General features: G+C 40.9%; 1 protein-coding gene across 5 annotated transcripts in view; it reads left to right on the forward strand.

The window, feature by feature from the left end:
- The window catches only part of NDST2 (N-deacetylase and N-sulfotransferase 2), a 135,244-nt gene that overhangs the window by 73,105 nt on the left and 41,122 nt on the right, over positions 1-21,017 (forward strand). For 4 of the 5 annotated variants that reach the window (XM_035545254.2, XM_035545245.2, XM_050712104.1 and 1 more), the window contains one exon: positions 11,048-11,108. The gene's annotated coding sequence lies outside the window, so the exon portion shown is untranslated. Of the gene's footprint in view, positions 1-291; positions 359-11,047; positions 11,109-21,017 lie in introns of all 5 variants that reach the window. The other variant, XM_050712103.1, reaches the window with a different exon arrangement.

A 21,017-nucleotide genomic window follows, 5' to 3' on the forward strand; every position in this document is an offset into this window, starting at 1 on the left:
ATCCAAATTTCGTGTTCTCTGCTCGACAGATGCTCACTGAGATCTTTTTGATCCTCTGATGCTCAGTGTCATCTTGGGTGTTGCGCTGGCAGCCAGCAGAAGGTAGAGACTAGGTTTCCTTGCTAGGAATTTGGTGTCCTACCATATTTTTAACTGATACCTTTTAAATCTGGTTTATGATGTTTTTAGAAAGATACAAAGTTACAGCTGAAGGCAAATATGTCTCAGTTGTGAATAGTTTTCCTCAAGTAGCGAGCTCTGGTGGATGTCATTTTTTATCACCCTCCTCAGGCAGTCACAACTCCTGGGTATTTGAACGGTGTTGTTGCATGCTTTTCTGCTGTCACTGTTTCTCAGGGTAAGTGCCATGCTCCTTCTATTTTCATTTTATTTACTACTTGACAGGATTGGGAAGGTACGCTGTCAAAGTGTTTTAGGTTATTTGTTTTTGGTTGACGAAAGCTACAGAAATATGAAGTATAATTATGCTGTCTTTACCACTGACTAAATAATATTTCTCTTTTTTTTCTTGTTTTACTGGTATTTGTATTTGACCTATTGTTTTTTGTTTCAGTATATAATATGAGTGTGCATTTGAGCTATTTTACACGTCATAAAGTAGGCAGTGTTGGAGCTGCCAGGCTTAAGTTATTCCATACAATCAGGAGTGACTTGTTCGGTGAGGAAGGGTCTGTCTTGAAAGACTTTCAACTTGAAGTTGAAAAAGAGGGGGGCAAAGATTAAAGGCAAGCTTTTCTGCATTATATTGCTGAGGAAAACTGTTCAGTACTGTTGGGCTTAAATGCAGAAGAGAACTGTCAATCAAATTGTCTCTTCCTCTGGAAAAAAATAAAATCAGAAGGCCCAGAATCAACTTGGAGACCTAAAATAGCCCATCTCACTATGGTGGCCTGTCAGCACCCATCGTGCCGCCAGCCTTCTCTGAGGGGCTCCAGCCAGGTTGATCCTAAATGTCAAGAAATAACCTTTCTGTAGTCCTTCCACAACTGGGAAACAGATAGTACTCATTTACTTCTCTGCTCATAATGCTTTGCGTGTGCAAAAGGGAGATAGTTGTTCTTCCTTCCTGAGTGTCTCTCTAGAAGTTGCTGTGCTCTCAGGATATGATGGCCATATTAATGAATTCATCAATCACAATAATCTGATTAAATTGATGGGGGAGAGGAGGCCAACAGATGATACAAATAGATTATTTTAAGATATATGAGATACACAATTAGTGACTGACTCACTCGGCATTACAATGGAAGTGGTGCACAAGAGATTTACAGGTAACCAACATAATAAGTTATATACTTTTTCTGAGAGGAAGGCTCATGTACTGTCACAGGGACCTGTATATAAAACAGTGGCAAAGCAAAGCATTGCATGTAAGAAATACCGTATATGTATTACTTTATTTTTTTTTAGTATGGATATATATGTGTATATGCATTTTGCTTAGTAACGGAATAGGATACAGACAGTAGTATGGTGAGAGAGATTAGCATGGTACAGACACTTTGGCCAGGACCTGGTGAATGTGTTTTCAGGCACAGAGGAAACTGAGACTTGAGTAAGAAGGGAGTTGCTTCATGTCCCTGAGGTTTCAGGGGTCAGTCCCTTAGAGTACAGAGATAATGGAAGGGAAGCTTTCTGTCAGGGAGCATATGTTTTTGTGACGATTACACTGTGTGTAGATTAGGACTTCTGGGAGGGAGGGAACGGAAAGATGTGCTTGGAACACAGGGCCATCTGCCAGTACCTTGGCATAGTCATTTCATTAATGAGAAGCTTATTAGCTTGAGTCCAGCTGAGATAGACAAGAAAGGCAGCAAAAAGGACAGAAAATTGTCATCCAGCTGCCATTGAAATGGAGAAGAGACAGCTCTGATAACATTTAAAATATGATTTTGTTAAAAGAACTGTTCTTGTTCTGTTTGGTAAGAAGGTATCAGGCTTGTTGTTGAAAAAATATTTTCCTAAATTTTGTGTTGCAGTGTGGGATGTCCTTTGGTAGAGAAAATGCATAACTAATTGTGAGTTGGAATTGACAAGAAGGTGCTAGAAAAAAGGAAAAGACGGTGATTTTTACTGGGAAACTGGTTTTGCACCAAATGACTGCCTTTGGTAAACACTTGTAGGTGCCCTGTATTGAACATAATGTATATTGTATCTGTGGTGATGAAGGATTGCAGCTGGAGGACAGAACTTTGAAAGAGCCACAGTCCTGTCCTGGCTATGCCAGCAACCTCAGAAAGTGCAGTGTGGCCTGTGCTCCATGCAAGCCAAAAACTCAAGGGTGCTCTGAGCAGGCAGAAAATAGCGCTCTGAAGGAAGCAGGCAGTGGTTAGGAGTCCGTGCGCTCAGTGGCTCTTATCTCGGATTGTGGCTTCTGCTGCTGACCTGGTAAGTGCCCGTGCCTGTGCTCTGTTCCTCAGTTTCCCTATCCTGTAAGCCAGAAAAACTATATTTACCTGTTTTAGTGAGAACTTTGCTGTTATTCTGTAGACATAGGATTTAAATGCTATTTCATTTGAACAGCTCTGCTTTTCTTTTGACATTTGAGTCAGACTTGAGTCAGGGTGAGGGTGAGATGGTAGAGCCTTTGCCTGGAGAAAATAGTGGTTAGAAGTACGAAGTGGTTTCAGTGTTGGTATTTGGGCAATGATTTCCCTTTTGTATGTTTTAATAGTATTCAGGTTGGACTGGTAGTTAAGCTGAAGGATAAGAATCAGAAAAAAATGTTTCCCATGAATAGCCCTATTATCTGCAACTGCCTGAGTCTCCAGGAGCATGGATGTGTTCAGGACCTGTTTGCAAGGGTTATGCAATTCACCGGGAAGATGGTCTGGTAAATAATGCTGGATAAGGGCAATTTCTGTTTGTGCTGCTAGGATAAAAAAGGCAGTTTCCCCTGACTTTTTTGCTGATTTATGAGCTAACTCAGGGGGTTGTCACTGACTTTGTCTATTGTAAATCTGTTAAAACAAAAGGAACATGCATCTTCAAAACATGAGTAAGAAAATGTAGTTTAGGAGTATCAATGCATCTGAGCAGGTTGTTCCTTAACTGAAGGGATTTTGGTTGGTCATTCACTTTACAAGCTCACTTTTTATACTGAGGAGGGGAGAAGATTATTAGCAAGAAGAAAATCTATGTTATCACAGAGATTAGAATGGTCTATGGTTACCTCCCAAAGGAGGAAGATGTTTTTTAATACTAAAAAAAAGAACACACCAGCACCAACAGAAAAAACACTTTGCTGTGATTCATGTGTAATGCATAGACAGTTCCATGCCAAAAAAATGATTATAATACTGTATGGCACGGTGTTTATATGCATAAACATATGTGCATGTACCAGCACAACATCAATTTAAATCCTGACCCTGTGCCTATTGAATTCAGTGAAAATACTTCTGCTGGTTGTGCTGAGCATTAGATCAGATTCTCACATTGACGTGTAAATATTGTATAAAACTCCAGCAATATTTCTGCTTTACGATTTTTTTTTTCTACCTACCTTAAAATGCAACATAGCTGATTGTCTTAAAAACCAGTTATCCTGCACACTGGGCCCTGCTGTGTTTCATCTGCTGAAACACTGATAGTATCCTACAGTGATAATATTCAGATGCCATGTCACATGCTTTTCAATCTGATGGTTCACGTATTTTCTTTTTCAAGTAATGCAAGAATATCATTGGTCCCACATGGGCATGGTAAGTCTGGGTTTTGGCTCAGTCTACAGGTCTAAAAGGCTTTGCACTTAGTGAAGCCAGAAAGAAACCTCCAGCTGGCTGGATGCCTCTCTTAAAAACACAAATGTGGCCTTACTGAGAAGTGGTGCTAAGACGAAGTCGTGTATGCTTCGATCTCGGGGAATGGGAGAGGAGTGGCAGGGGGGGCCTTTTGTAATGTTCCAGGGAAGCCAGAATAATCAGATGTTTACAGGAAAACACATGGAATTTAATCACTAATTGATTCAGCTGGAATTGCTATGGAAGGGTGGAATAAGAAGGGGGAAGAGAAAGCGGGAAAGCACCACACAGCTTTTAACTTGAGACTTGAGGAGAAAGTAAGAAGGGAAGTAGACATTTTCATTTCACTGTCAGCACAAAAGCTCCCTTAGCTTTGTATGTGGACTGTGAAATCGTGGAGCTGTGTGCAGTATTTTCCTTCCAACAGCAGAGCACAGGGCTGAGTGCCTGTGTTGGGAGTGTTATGCACAGCTTTGCTTTAGTGCCTTTCTGGGTCAGTGGTTCTCAAACAATGTCGCACAGGGCTGCTTTAGTCGTGCTTCCACAAGTCAGTCTCTAAGTACTGACGCTTCTCCCTGATTGTAACCCAGTGGCCTAGAGGATCTGCAGGCTTTTCTGACTAGCTAATCTCAAAGCATTTATAGTGTTCCTTGAACTCAGGTTGGTTGATCATGTGTACCTTTTTCAGATGCCATTCTTCCTGACGATTTAGCCACAGTCAATTTGTTGACTTCAAAAGACCAAGTGAAAGGATGTGGCCAAGTCCTTGCACTTGTGGCATTGAAAGAATCAACACTCCTCTTCTCACATTGTTCTTGCACTGCTCTTTCACCAGCCACAGTCTGTATGTAACGTTGTCTCATGGAGAGTGAGGAGAAAAGAATTACTTCATGCAAAGATCTTTTTCCAGGTGTAGTAAAGAATAAGATTGAGCAGCTGCATTGTTCATTTTCTTTTAAAATGGATTTTGGGTGCTGGGTTGTTTTACCTCTGTGTTGCAGGATGTATAAAGGGAGAGGGATGAGAGGTAGAGTTAAAATGGTGCATTTGTGTGTTCTTCCAGACATACTTATATGGGAGTGGAGACTTCTGTGGATGGATCAGGTATATATTTTCAGCTGTGGCAAGGCTTGGCAACTATTTGAGCATTTCTATAGCCAACCTTGGTGGCGACTGGGAGCCCCCAGGGAAGAGGGAGCAGTCTGTTCGACATCTGTGCATTCCTCACCAGCTGACTGCACCTGCAGTGCTCGCCATCAGCAGCCAGCTATAGAGGCGTTTTGGAAAGCACCATCAGTCAGGAGCAGATCTTGAGAAAACTGTGGGGAAAGAGAAAGAAAACTGTCACCACCTCAGTGTGGGAAAGATCCTGAAGGTACAGGGCTGTTTCTGAGCATTGGCTAAGCTGAAATTGGGGCTGAATGTTGGCTAAGCATGGAAAATGTAATTGGGTAAGAAGTTTCAATTTCTTCTTTCCCCTAATCCCCCTAAAAGCATCAATTATTTTTACCTGTTTTCTCTGTTTCCGTGTATGCAAATTTCCTTCTCTCACCTATTGAAAAAGGCATAATGCACCTAATTAAAAAGGTGTGGATATGGCCAATCTGCTAACAAGTCTAATTCTTTCACAATTTGGCTTCAAGATACCATATTTATTCTGTTTTCAGATTTGGCTTTCATTCAGCTTTGTGTTTTTGCATCTAGGAAGAAGACCTATATCTGTAATTTTTATTTTGTTTATTGGATGGAGTATCTCTTCTCATGAAGTATCTTTTGTGTGCAACCAGCTGTGATACGGCTGCTTACTTTGCATCTTGGAAGTTATTACTGTGAACCTGAAAGTACATACAAGGAAAGCTGTTTAAACAGTGCATTAAAGCTGAATTATGGGCAAAACTCCCATTTTCTTCATTGCAGTGTGCCTTTACAGTCATATCAAGCTTGTGTTTTATACCTTTTATTTGGGAATAGATTATTGACTTTGTTGTCTTTTCACCTTTTTACAGAAAATAAACATTGTTAATTTTAATTTTAATTGCTTCCTTGGTGGTGGAGAATCACATCTTGGAACTGCCAATGCATAACACTGTGGGCACCTTTGTTGGGTTAAGTGAGGAGATGCTTAAACTTTATTAGTTCCCCCCCCCAGTCTTCTTAGTTATTGGAGGAATCTCCTGTGCAATGTAGAGTGGACTTCATATTATGATAAAAGACAGAGATAAAAGTAAGCATAAGGAGCCTGAAGAGGCAACGCTGTCCAGATCAAATATTGACAATGATAAATGAAAAATGTAGAAAAGGAATTACATGGACTTAAAGTCAGCAGGCTTCTGGCTTTATTTGCTGTATATAAAGGAGGAATAAAATGAGAGAAATGTGACCCTCTTCCTCTTGAAATTCCCCATGGTATCTGTCAACTTTGCTGTCAGCTGGGGGGGTCACCACTTAGGCACAAAGTATTTCTATAGCATTCTGTTGCAATTTGGTCCTTTCCTGGGAATCCAGCTCCTAGGTGTTTTCAGGCTGTCTGTCTGGAAGCTGAAAACACTTGACTGCCTTCCATCCATCTGGTAATTTGTTTGCTGATTTTTAAAAAATGCTGTTTTTATTGAGATAGTGATGACTCTAGGACTGGTACAGGGGAGATGTCTGTAGGAGCCATAGTTTATTAGGACCAGCAAAAGACTAGTACCAACCTGGTTGCAGTTAGTTCTTTGGGGTGCTCTTTACTTTGAATGTTTTGAGGAGGAGGAGTCTAAATTTAAAGTCATGAGCAGAATTACTTAAATGATCTGAATGGAGTGAAAAGTTTAAATATAGAGCTCTGCTCTTTAACCCAGTAATTCAGGGAATGCTCAGTGCTATCATCTTAATTGCAGCATTGTTGTCAGGAGGCAGTGGCTCTGTAGCAGAATGGGAAACATAGAGTCATAGAATGGTTTGTGTTGGAAGGGACCTTGAAGACCATCTAGTTCCAACCCTCCTGCCGTGGTCAGGGACACCCACCACTAGACCAGATTGCCTGGAGCCCTATCCAGCCTGGCCTTGAACACCTCCAGGGATGGGGCAAAGACAGAATAGAATTACAGTTTTAACACTTCACTGCTTGCATTACCCTTTTTAAGAACTGCTGGAGCTGTCAGGGTCATGAGCATTTCTGAGCAGTACAGGTTGCAAACAAGCACAGTCATGCTGATGACAGACTGGGACTGGGCTTTCCATAACATGAGGAGGCATACAGGGAGGAAAGTTTGCTTTTATTGTCTGCAGACAGGATGATACCACACAAGGACATGCAAGACCTGAAATAGGGCATTGGCTGAATGATGAATCAGACTAAGCCATTTGCTTTATGTGATCTAACTGATGCTGTTCCTCCCTCAGGTGCCTCTGCCTTTTTCTTCTGTTTTGAAAGCTTCTCCAGTGAACTATGTTGAGGGCAACCTGTCATACAAGAGAGAGGGGAGGAATTTAAGAGATCATTTCTAGAACTTTGAAAATGATGCTGCTTTCCCTTATCAGAAATACAAATTCACTTAAGAGCTTTACTAGGTCTCAGAAACCATTTCTCTTCTCAAAACAGTTTTGCGGGATGCACATAAGTGAGCCATAGCGGAGCTTTATGTGTTAAGATAACCTGCATATATCCTGATGGTAGATATCCTTGATTAACTATTTCAGGTATATCCTTACTGCCAAGTTTCCTTCTCTTTCACTTCCTTGGAGGTGCAGTTTACTCTGTGATGCTTCTTTCCTTGAGCACTTGCATTTTCTGACAGTGACTTTTTCTGGTAATTGCTCCTTGGTTTCACACTTTCCCATATAGCTGTATGTCTTTTCTTTCCTCCGTCTCTGCATTTTCCTCTGTTTTCCTGTTCGGACGCTGTGATCCATCCATCCATCCTTGTCCCCCCTGTGCACTAAATGTCAACCCTGTTTTTGGTCTGTGTTGTCTTTGTGCAGCCTCGAACTGTAAACCTACGCAAGTATTTTGGTGATCTTATAAAATATATGTTATTTGGGAAGAAATGCAGACTTCAAGTTTCTCTGCTTTTTATTCTCTGTCTTGTTCTTTTACAGAAATTAACTAAAAATCCTCCCCAATCTACTACTAGTCAGGGCCTCCTACTTGCTGTTTGTGTCCCTTTAAATCTTTTAATATTTAGACCTTATCAAGGTTTTATGTTTTCCCAATATATGCTTTATCATTATATATTTTCACTGTGCTTCTGTTTTGGGCTTTTATTATTATTACTGTTTTTAAACTATGGTCTGTCATTAGGACTGTTTCTCTGCTGTAATTACAGAGACACACAGAACAGAACTGCTGTATGTATGGTGTTCCTTGGACTGTTTGCCTACACCGAGGATACGATCTTCATGGGAAAATAGTTATACTTGGTTAAGCTCCTGTGTGAATACTTTTCTTTTAATTAAGTGGACCCTGTTGTATCAAATTAGCGTAAATATTAAGGTTTTTCTGCTGAGAAAAACTAAGAACCCTTCTCATTTTCCAGAAAGCCGTTTTGTCCTGTAGTGGTGAAGTGGACCACACACATCCTCTTGTATGTGTCCTGGGTGTTCCGGAGAGCATCTGTTACACTTAGGTTTGGCTTTTTTTCCAGAGTAAAAAATCAAGTGAAAGTTCCAATGAGGCTGGTGTTTGAGAAATAGAACTGACAGGAATACGAATGTCATTGCTTACTGAGTCTCCATACAGTGTGCCCCCTGACTAAGAGGAGCTCCTTAAGGAACTTGCATGGCTGGGTTCCTGCACGCTTCAGGAGCTTTCCCTCTCTACTGTTATGGCTGGTAAATTGGAAACTAAATGCAAACATGGGAAAAGATGTGAAGCTCCTAGAGTTAATGACATCTTTCCAAAATCACTTAATTGTGTGCTAGGCAGAGGTTCATGCCATTAGTGAATACTTTGATGCCTGGAGATGAAATGTGTTGTTCTCTGTGAAACGCTTGGGAGTTTAGCAGCTGTTGATGATGGTAGTAACGTGCACTTTGTGCTTGTACTTTCCAAACATACAAATATATCTGCTGCTCATGAACAACACAGGCAGATGACTATGTATGAAGGAGGAAAAGGGAAAGTTGTTAGGCAAGGTTTTTCCCACCTAACTTAGCTTTCCATGGAAATTGTAGCAGTGTCATCCATCAGTGTTGCTTTATACCAGTCTGTTAGCTTATGGGTCTTTGCAGTAAATCTTGCAGTGCAATCAGATATGGCCAATTCCAGTCATACTTTACTGATGGAAAAGTCTATCTGCTTGATAATATCCGTCCATATTTTGTCACTGGCTACTTATCAATTATTGCATTTAGTTTAAATTCCTTGTTACCTAATTCAACTGGTGTTAAATTCTGCCCTCCTGTCTTATCCTACCAGGATAAGGACAAGATAATGTTTATCCTAATGTGTTAGGATTTGTGGAGGCCAGGGATGCAGGCTTCCTCCTCCTGCCTTCCAGAACTCGTTAGTGCAGTTACATAAGAATTCTAGAACTTTCCAAACTAAAGGGCTGGGCAGTCACCAACCATAGCTTTGGGTGCCATAATATAAGGAGGACATAAAACTGTTAGAGTGTGCCAAAATGAGGGCTACAAAGATAGTGAAGGGTCTAGAAGGCAAGACGTATGAGGAGTGGCTGAGGGCCCTTGGTTTGTTCAGCCCAGAGCAAAGCAGGCTGAGGGGAGGCCTCATGGCAGCCTGCAGCTCCCTCACAAGGGGAGTGGAGGGGCAGGCGCTGAGCTCTGCTCTCTGGGGGCAGTGACAGGACCTGAGGGAACAGCATGGAGCTGTGACAGGGGACGGTTAGGCTGGGTGTTAAGAAAAGGTTCTTCACTGAAGAACCAACCTTTTTCTGTTAAGAAAAGGTTCTTTTATGTTAAGAAAAGGTTCTTCACTAAACAACCAAGTGGTGGTTGGCCACAGCACCAAGCCTGACAGAGTTCAAGCACTGGTCAGACAACGCTCTCAGGTATATGGTTTGATGGTGGTGCTGTGTGGAGCCAGGAGCTGGACTCCATGATCCTTGTGGGTCCCTTGCAACTCAGGATATTTGGTGGTTCTTGGATCACAGGAAAAGAGGAAGGTTGTGTACTGAGGATGGCAGGGGAAGAGTTAGGTGTGTTTTTCTAAACTAATCCTTTTCAAACCTGGAAAAATGAAAAGAGAAAAATTTGCTGCTCTTGTAAGTTTGCAGTTTAAATGCGAGGAAAGCAGGGATCTGGGAATGCTTGGTTTTATTTACAGGCAGCACAGGTGTAGTTCTTGTTTACTAGTTGGCTGTAGAGGTATTAAAGATTATTGGAAACTCAAAAGTCAGTGTGTCTGCTGAATCAAGGTCTATGTGAGCTAGAAAGCTACAACAGAGTACTTGTGTATCTCATACACTGCTGAGGTAGAAGATCTGCCTTTAGAGGCTGTCTGTCTAACAGGCACGGTAAAATCACCCTTCTAGCCCCAGCCCTGTTCTAATCTGAGCTGTCTTCATAGGTTTCATCAGCTCCACTGAAGGCTTTCCACTGGCAAGCTGGTGTATGTTGCCTGTGTGTGCACCTGCACAGAAGTTGCCTGAGCTTCAGTTAGTTTCACACAGTAATTTTCATCTGTGTGATCACTAGCCAGGTAGAGGGGTGGAGGAAGGGTGTAGCTCAGTACTTCAGAGGTTTGTTTTTGTTTCACAGTATACCTTATGGGCCTGACTCTTTTAAAGGCTTTGCCAGAACACTACACAAACTTTGTCGCACCACTGAAGTTTTACTGAACTGATTCAGCTGTGGCTAACACTAAAGAAACAGCATCTTACAGCTTGCTTTGTTCACTGTTTCAAAGGCAGCAATCCTAATGAACAGATGTGAGAAATCACATTAGAACAACTCTGGCTTGTCCAGTTCTCTCAGCTCAACCGCATTTCCTTGTTCTGTGAACTTTCATTTTTTTCTTTGTGGTTTACCTCTGAATCCAGGTTCCTATTTTTTTCTCTCCTGTGCTTGTCATTTCTCATCTCACAGCTCTCTTTCTCACTCTTGCACAAGTGAGTCTGCTGAAGTACAACCCGACATCATTGTCTAGTCAATGCCAGTGAGGCTGTTGTAATGGCCTTGTTCTGTCCTCATGCCATGGTTAGTGTAACGTAATCATTACCTTGGTTTTGGAGAGCGAAGGTGCTCCTGCTAAGTAAATGTTTACAAACTGATGGAGGCTAACTTTAGGGAAGGGAGACAGAGGCAGTGTTTAAAGTCTTGTTTCTTTATTTATTTTAAAACAGAACATAATCGCTGAGAGAAGCAGCTGATGAGTGTTTTTCCCTTCCCAGACTGTGATCAGAGGTAAGTGAAGAATCTTTTCTGTTTCTATGGACTGCTATCTCAAGATTCGGCAAGGGGAAGAGCTTATTTCAGTCCTTTTGAGCGGTCATGTGTCAAAATAAGAGTTAAGGAATCAGGTAGAAGGAGGAGGCTAGACTTAAATGCAGCAATGTGATGTTGCACTCCTCCTTCCCAACCTTAGAATGATTTGCAGAGGAAACAATTCCACATTTTTTGTCTTCAGTCACACAGTTGTCAGCATGGAGTAACAGCAGAGTTGGTTTGGATTAGAAGGGAATTTCTGATGTAGTTCCTGATTGAGATAGGAATGGGTGTTTGCTTAATGCTAAATATTATTTTATTTGAATGAAGTGAGTATTTGCATACTTTGTGGGCAAAATTTGGGGCAACGTTGTTCAGTATCCATTAATTCTAAATTTGAAGAGGAATGGGAAGGATGTGGGCTAGAAAGCTTTTAAAGTTTCACATACTGAATTTCACAGAATCTCTGACCTGTGCATAACAGCTGTAAGATCCCTTTGGGAATGATTATATTTATGTTGCTCCCAGCATACTGGAACTGCATTCATGACTTATACCCACAGGAAATATCATAAATGTAATTAAAAATAGAAATATTGGAGTGGTCTAAATTCTGTGCTGGAGGAAAGGAGCCCTACTTTTTTTCCTCAGTTCTGTCTGTATGAATAGTGAGGGAAAGTAATTCTTGTGAATTATGTTTAGCTCATAAGCTTGAATATTATACTCTAGCAAAAAAAACACTGGTCCTGTCCAGGTGCCTGATGCAGAACTTGCATCTGGATCCTGTGGTATTTCTGGCTTTCAGACACTGCGATACATTGAAAATGCCAATCCTGTCTTAATAGTTGAAATTCCTATAGTCAGTGCTGCAGAAGAGGGATGGTGTGGTCATGTCTTTTCGTCCATTGAAAGGTTCCTTGATTCCTTGCCTCGAACAACACGGAAATTTGCTTTTGTGTGTGTGCTGGAGAAGTCTGACTGAAATACTTTTTCACCAGAATGCATGAAGAGTAATCTTGCTTACAAGAGTATCTCAGATTGCTTTATGCAAGCAGGTCATTATGGCTTCAGCTGTGCAGAAAATTAGATGGCGAAAAAATGGAGGATGGAACAGTGCATTTGTTATGCAAGTACGCTGGGTTTATAAAAATGAAATCACAGGAGCTAGTACTTAATGCTGAGTTCTAGTGTACAGAAACTCAGGTGGTGAGAAAAATGTACTAAAAGGACGACTTCAAACTCTTTGAGCCCTTCTCACACTACAGATCTGAACATTCTCTCAACCAAAAGCTAAACTCCAACCCTAATTATCCTGGGGAGTCATAGATGAGTGATACTGTTGCCCAAATGAAATATACCTTACAGGGCAGGTCTACTTGTTGTTCCCACTTTCCTTAAGCAACCCCTTCCCAACCCAGTTCATACTACAGTACTATGCTTTTTCTTCCTCACCCAGATTTTTCTGGTGATACATAGAATAAGGCATCGTGCATTGATCAGATAAAAGGATTTCAGAGGGTTGGAAAAAAAATAGTAGGTCCTATATAGCTGGTGTTTCCCCCATTTTCATAGTTCATTCTTCTGGTACAATTCAAATAGTAAATGTGTAAACCAGTCTCCTGTAAACTTTTTATTGTTAGTTTGGAAAGTACAATCTGCAGAGACTAGTAAAGGAGAAAAAATAACTTGAAACGCATGATAAAGATTTTTGTAATTGCAATACGTTGTTGTGATGAGTAGGGTGGTAACAGAACCCAAGATGACTTTTGCAAACTCAAAAGTAGAAACAGAATAAATTATATAAAAAATTGTGATAGTGTAGAATGAGTGTAATGAGCAAATCGGCATTCTGTACAGCTTGAATAGTTGTGTAATTCCGTAGACACTTGGTGTAATATTCACATGAAAAATTGTTAAATTAAATATAATAAATGAGGCAGTGAAGATACCATTAATGGAATTCATGCTTTATACGTTCTATTAATGTCAGTGCATATGTGACATGGCTATGAGAGCAAAGGGAAAATAATGTTTTGTTTCAGATATGGCCACAATAAATTGCCACTGCGCCTTTGGGTTCATTGTGAAAGAAAAGGTAGGCAATTGGGGAAGAGACAATAAATGTAGAAATGTTAGCAGATGGAGAAGGGATCATGCAGTAGAATATATAACCAGGTAGGCCAGATAGAAGCCATTTGACAGTGTTTGAAAGTAGAAGCACTGGAAACTGTAAGTTACTGTTATTTTAGCAGTGGACTTTGGGCTTTCTTTGTGCTAACCCGTGGTTAGTTCAGCCCTTGTCTTAGCAATACTTTTGTTTGGTTAATAATGTTTTAATGTTACCTACAATGAGATGCATGTGCCAATAATGCTACACACTCAAATGTCAGAAGAAGAGATAGTACCACAAAACGCTAGCAGCTTACTTGCATAATTTAAAAAAAAAACTTTATATAAGCCGTTATGTTCCTAAACACCTTTACTTTCCTTTGAGATCTCTCAACTCTGTACAGTCATAGCTGAAGCAGAGGGAAAAATTACTCCTTTTCTCTTCCATTACACTTTATCTTTTTGCCATTCCTAATTGTGTCTGTTTTGTCATGTCAGTTGGTTCTGTTAAGGACTTTTCTGCCAGGTGTTTCTTTGTAGTCACAAGTTCATCTCTTTGTCTGGGGTAGGTTATAATAATCAGTTCCTCTGAAACTTTCAGAGTTGATCTAATCCCATCAGTGAAGTCCTGTCCTTGAAATATCTCCAGAAATATGCTGATTACTTATGGTGTGTCATCAAGACATCATGGCACCTTTATGCAACAGAGATGAATTCTAGTGCTTGGACAGGATCAGGTCTTGAACATTTTAATTGGTTTATTGGACTGAAGTTTTAAGAGAACTGGCAGGTTAGAGTGGTGGGTTTTTGCCAATTACAATTTATATAAATTTTTAAAGATTGGCTGTTGCTTAAGATGAGCCTGTTGAGTATTAAAATGAATAAAAAATAAAATAGAACCGTCTCAAACTGTAGGCACTTCTAAGTGAGTATAAGGAATATATAAGGCTAGAAACCTGCATAGCAACACCTGTAACTTCATTATCCTTTATTCCATGTTAACTTGTTTTATCCACAAGGGGTTTTTGGAGATCTTTTGGGAGATGAAAAAGATGTGAGTACAGCTGAACAGAGACAAAAAAATTAATTTCGAAGCGTAAGTGCAGGAGTCGGGTGGTCTGATAGGGTCACTTGCTATCTTCTAAATGTATTACCTATTTGTCAATTGAACGGCTTCACTCCTGCCCTTTCCACACTTCTTGCTATGCATTTTAAGTGAATGTAATCTTACGGTTAGGAAATGCTGTATTCAATACAGCAAGAGCTTTTTCTTTCTAATTCTATTTGGAGGAGGAAAAAAAACACATTGCCCTTAAGTTTTTACCTATAAATGCAAACCCATGTTCTTTCTTTCTTTCACCTTCTTCCCCAAAATGAAACCCAAGTTATGATTCATGTCTTTTTATATTACAAAACTATATTAGTCTCTCAGATTATATTTTCTGTATCTGGCATTAAAGCTGTTGATCCATTTGGCATTCACCAAACTGCCAAGGTCTGTCCTAGGGCCATGCTTACAGGCTTGGAAATCAACTTAGGTTGTGATTATGGACAACTTGGAGGGCTTCCCGGAAAAGGTCTGTCCGATCACTAGTCAGAAGAGATGAATATTGTTTCCATTGATTTTTAAATCTGTTTCTGCAACCATGGTTGTACCAGCCCCTTGTCAGGGCACAGCAAGAGTCAGGAGGCAAGGGTGACCCCAGTGCAGGCAGTTCCCTAACTGATGCTGTCCCACAAGTCTGAGCACAGCCGGCAGAGCTAGCTGCTGGTCTATTGGCACTTCCAGGCAAGGTGAGTGAAGAACCAGGCCCAGCCTCCATCTGGGGCATAAAACACAGGGCTGGAGACAAGGCTACAGCATGGGTCCAAAGTCCACACAGGTGACAGGGCCAAAGGTGGGACTGGGTACAAGCTACAGCATCTAAACAAGGGGTCTTTCTAGGAGATGAGCTGCCTCCAGCATAAGGCTGAGGTCCACGCAGGAGATGTGTCCAGAGGCAGGGCTGCAGGCAGATACACCTACAAAAAAGCTCAGGCAAAGGGCAAAGGCCCAGGCCCAAGTTTAACTGGGACGGCTGTACCATAAGCAGAGGGGTGAGTGCAGATCCTGCATGAGGATGGTCCCTGCCACTGAGTGCTAATGACACCCTCAGGGTCCTGTGGAACAGATTAAAGAAAAGGAAAAGTTACTTGCTCTGTATGCTGTCATCTCTCACAGATTTTAATGATATAACTGGTGCCTATAGCAGATCCCCTTTATTTCTCTGAAGAGGAAGAAAGGGGTCTTCCATCACATGCTTATCCTGGCCCCAGAAATTCTTGTCATCCCTGAAATGGGCACTTCATTCCGAACAGTATGGATAATGGCTCACTGGTCACCTTATCTGAGAGACAGAGCTATGTTTTTAGGGATATAAACCTTTTACAGGTTTTTGTTTGTTTCCCTTAATCCCATAGTCAACTACATCAAGACCTTCTCAAGAACTAGTTTTCTATTTCAGTGGCAGGCCGAAAAAAATAGTATGACCTAATTGTCCTTGAAATAGAAATAGGGTAGATTTCACCAGTGACAACATAAACATTGAAAACAGCTAGAAATCTACCTAAATCTTTTTAACTCTACTAAAGACATTTTATTTGCACAGATTTGACCTACACAAGTCTGCAAGGGCCATCTGCTCTCTTGCCCCCCTATGCCCTTCCCAATACTGATAATATATATATATATATATATATCTTGTTATGCCAATAAGTTATTGTTGGGTTTCATTGTAGTCTTCGTTGTGCTATGAAGTGGATCTCTTGTTAACGTCAGTTAAAGGATAAATTCAGGACAGGAAGCTGTTTTTCTGTTAACAAACAGATTCTGTCTGGGATAAATGCATCCTTAAATCTTCTCCTGTCATTTCTGTGGCTGCTACAAAGGGTGAAAAGTTTTCCCTCCTCCCTTGGTGATCCCCAGAAAATTTGCTTTGTATCTAAGAATCTTTTTGAGAAGAACTAAGGTAAATTAGATCCTTTATCAATATTTGAGTGAGGGAGGATGGAAGGAACTCAAAAGAAGTTTAATTTTTTCAGGTACTTAGTGTGTTATTAAAGTACCTCAGTAGTGATCTATAGCAGAGGAAGGCTAGAAGAGATGACCCTTTGGTGTTGCCAGAAACGTAAACCCTTGGTTCAAATTATGCAGGGGCTGAAATGGGTGCTGACTTTTGTCTTTTGACAGAATTTCACTTTTAAACCTCAGGGAAAGTCTGCGAAGAGGTAACCTCCATCAGTCTTCTATACCAGTTTTCAAATCAAATTGATTTATCACATTGGAAGGGACGAAGTTATTAAACTGACCTTCAGCTTTATCTGTGACCAGAAGACTAGTGAAGAAGGGGTTTTGCCTTTTGTTAGTATTTTTCCAGAGGAAAAATGCAAACATATTTGGTCTTCACTGTCTCCAGCAAGATTTGTGGGACTGGCTGCAGCACATTCAGTGTGTTGTTTCTACCTGTAGTGAAGCAAGATGAAGGAGTGCAACAGTGAGCAAAGAAATGGGGGGACAGAATCTGTGCACAGAGGAGACTGGTGCATGTTTGGTACTGAAGAACTGGGTGAGAAATTCTTGTTTGTCACATTATTGTAAACCCTACTAGATTTGTTACGTGTTTATGTCTGGAGGTCAAGACTGTCCAAGGATAGCACTATCAATGCTATCAAGCCATGCTGGCTTACAAATAAGAATCCAGGCTTGATCAAGAACATTTTTCAAAGAATGTAAACTAAATGAACACGTATCTTGCTATGTCTTGGTGGTTCCAGAACCATTTAGGCTCCGTCTGTTTCTCAAGTGCAAACAATGTAAAGAGCATCCTAAACCCGAGGTATTTTAAAAACCATGCAACAGAAAAAGCATGTCTGTCTGACGTGGCAGGGCACAAAAAATCTGTTTTGCCTACCTGTTTAACGTCATTTTAAAGGTCCAAGTAAACACTTCGTAGTAAAACCCAATAAGTGACATACATCTGGGAGAATCATCAAGTTTTTTGGGGGGTATGAAGCCAGGACTACAAAATAGGTCTGTTAGGAGATTTGCTTGGACAGTGGGACTTTGCTCCTTTTTATTTAACTTTTCAAGATTGGGTTATTTACAAACTAAGGCCACTTCAAACAAGTTTACCTTGATACCATATACCCTTTTAAGCTACTATTAATACAAAGCACGGTGAGAGGTTTGGTCTAACCGACATCCTGGAAATAATATCGTTACACAATATGACCCTGGTCAGGAGAAATTATGCAAATACTGCTAATCTTTTGTAACTACCACCATTCTTAGTTTAGGTATAGAGACTCTAAAAGGCCTCTCCCTTTCTCCTGATAGTTGGTTCTGTTTTTCAGGTGGGTTTTCCAGATTATGAATACTAAAAATAGAGGAAAGATTTGGACTGTTTCAGAAATGCTGCAGTGGGCACAGAGTTTCAGACAGTGACAGAAGAAAGGCTTTTATCTGAATCATGACTAGATGTTTTGAATTTACTTTCATTTTCCTGGGTATCACCCTGATGAAAGTTACATTTAAAATCTGTTCTAATTCACAGTTCTACAAAAATTGTCTAAAAAAGATATCGACACCTCTACAGTGAATTAAAGCTACTTCTGATTGACTGATTGGCTTCATTTTTTGGTAACCATTCCTTGGACCCCTCAGAAATAGTCTGCTGATCCTGGTGGAAAACCACTGCTCTGATATTATGTAACTCTGCAGCTGTGCCTCAGCTCTCACTAGTTATTAAAATAAATTGAGTAGTGAATGCAGAGATCAAGTAATGGTGTCAGAAAGGCCTTAATGTATACCACAGCTTGCTCAGGGAACATTATAGAGAGACCTACGTGGTATCTACGTGGTTGTCCTAGCCTTCATGAAGGGGAAGTTGTCTGGGAAGGGGAGGCTGTACTTACAACATGCAGCACTACAGGCTGTCTTTTCACTGGTGTCAGCACAGAGCATCTTCCACTGTATTTCCAAGCTCTTTGAAGAGGATCGCCACAAAGCAATATTGAGCAGTACTAGAGCTTGTGAGCTAGAGCCTGGGTAGTACTAGTACCAGAGCCTGGGTAGTTAGGACTGACTGTTTAGGAAAATATCTCTGAAATCTCACTGTCGCTGCCTGCTAGTATGAGGACGTAGTTGATGTACTTGCCTGTAAGGGATGCTCAACAGTAGGGAAGCCGTTGAATTTTTTCTCTGCTTGCCATTGACCTGAGGGACAGTGTGGGATGGTCCTGGAAGTTGGGGTAGAGTGGGAAGCTGAGGGAGGTTTGGGTAGGGAGAGTGGAGGAGATCTAGCCTCTGAGAAAGACACTGAAGTTTTGACTTCAGGCAGTGAGCAAAAATTGCCTGTCTTCATGTACGTGGAACAACAGTAATTCTTCTAACATTTTCTAAGTGAATAACAAGTCTTACAAGGAGCGGCTGAGGGAGCTGGGATTGTTCAGCCTGGAGAAGAGGAGGCTCAGGGGCGACCTTATCGCTCTCTATAGGTACCTTAAAGGAGGCTGTAGCGAGGTGGGGATTGGTCTATTCTCCCATGTGCCTGGTGACAGGACAAGGGGGAATGGGCTAAAGTTGCGCCAGGGGAGGTTTAGGTTGGATATTAGGAAGAACTTCTTTACTGAAAGGGTTGTTAGGCATTGGAATGGGCTGCCCAGGGAAGTGGTTGAGTCACCATCCCTGGAGGTCTTTAAAAGATGTTTAGATGTAGAGCTTAGTGATATGGTTTAGTGTAGGGCTTGTTAGTGTTAGGTCAGAGGTTGGACTGGGTGATCTTGGAGGTCTCTTCCAACCTAGACGATTCTGTGATTCTGTGAAATTGGAAAAGACTACCCGCAAGTGCCCAATAAACCAGAATCCCTGTAAAACACTGGAGACTGGAGGAAAATGTATTAAGTGTTTCGTGAAAACTGGTCATGAAAGTCAAGGTTATTTTAAAAATCAGGCCTGCATTGTGTGGAATCAGGATTTTCTGTCGTCTTTGTGATTAGTGGAGTATTGAGAGGTTTCCAACATCTGCCTTTTGCTCACTGCGGCTTGAATGGAAACGATATGTTTACTGGCAGAGATGGCAGCCAGAAGCTAAAAATTTAAATGATTTTAGGTTATGTATAAATGAAAATTTTTGTCAGCATCATCCATCTGCAATTCACAAAGTTAAAGAGGCCTGCAGACTTGCAGTGCTGCAGTGTAGCATGACAATTCTGAGAAGTTTGTTTCTTTTTTAAAAAGAGGCAGAATTGTTGTCTCCTCTGTTAGATGTGGAACCCCCATTTTTAAAAGGTACTCAACAACCATTTAGCTTTTGTTGATTAATTAGGGCAGCTGCATCAGTTTCTTGTGTGTAATCTGTATCCCTCAGAACCTCATCATTTATTCACTGCTCAGCAGTAAATATCTGTATGTCTGTGTGCTTTTCCTTCTGAAAGACTTCAACGCTTTTTTCACTTTTCATATTAAATGAATAAATAATTTGCTATGTTTTTGTGATGTATCTTCTATGATGAAACAGCATTGAGCAAATCATTGTGTTATTACAGGACAGAACGAATACATATGTGCATTCTGAGTTAGTTTTATTGTTAATTTAAAAGGAAAATCATCTGATTTATAATAAACAATTTAAACCATTTTAGCCCTTGCTTTCAGGGCTTGTTCTTGTTCTGCCAGAGCAATGAGACACTAGAAAATAAATATCTTTGAGACGGTTCATACTGCAGCTACCTGGTCTTTTTAACTGTGAGAAACTAGACATCCTGCAAAAGCATGTGAAGTCACAGGAGGTAGCTGCAAGAGCCTAATCATTGACCCTTGTTTCTGATTTTTCTTTTTAGCTTGGTATTGTCAGGAGAAAATTTGAAGGAGGTGCTTTGTTTGCTGTATAATAGAGGTAGCGACTGGATCAATCAGATTCAGGCCTCTTCAAAAGCTCTCGAATACCCTGTAACACTCCATTGCACTAAGTTTGCAGTGTCTTATTACAGAAGCGTTCACTGGGGGCTGTCAGCTCCTGTTAAAATAACTCCTATAGAGATGTGTGCTAGTGTGTCATCCTGTCTGAAAACCCTTTTCTCCCAAACCCTGCCTGGGAAAGGATACAACTTTGAGCATACCTAGGGCTTTGTGTCTTCAAAGAGCAGGATAGACTGCCATGCTCAGAAGCGTCTTGTTTCCTCCAGCACACCCTGCCTGCCTCTCTGCTCTTTTAGAGCGCCATTGCCTATTATGTTTTAAAATACAGAACCACTCTTGTGACATTCTTTTAGGGGTTTAATGAGAGTTTATCTCCCCCGCCACCATTAGGACTAAACACACTTGGATAGTGACAGAGCATACTCAGATTTATGTACTTGTTCTTTTAACATATTAATTTTTTATTAGTGGTGTAAAAGGAGGTGATTTTTCTGTGTCCATCTGCAGATTTATTCCAGTCTCAGATTCCAATAATAGTGGCTGAGTATACTTAGCTGGCGTGCATTTGGTTTGGTTTGCCCTTTTTTTTCCCCCTTCTGATAATGAGATCAGTTCGAGTGAAACTGTGAGCCGCATTAGGGCAAGAGAAGCAATTTACTGCTGCTGAATGCATTTGCAGAGTGTAGTTTCCCTCATCTTGTCAGCTTGTCAGTCTGAAGGCATCCATAAACCCATGACAGCTTCGGAAGACAAACTCCGGCAGCAAGCTGTCAGGGTGCCAGACACTGCTGTCTGTGTGGGCTGCCTTCCTCCCCTCTCCC

This window comes from Cygnus atratus, chromosome 7 (genome assembly GCF_013377495.2).
Source record: "Cygnus atratus isolate AKBS03 ecotype Queensland, Australia chromosome 7, CAtr_DNAZoo_HiC_assembly, whole genome shotgun sequence".
Lineage (NCBI taxonomy): Eukaryota > Metazoa > Chordata > Aves > Anseriformes > Anatidae > Cygnus > Cygnus atratus.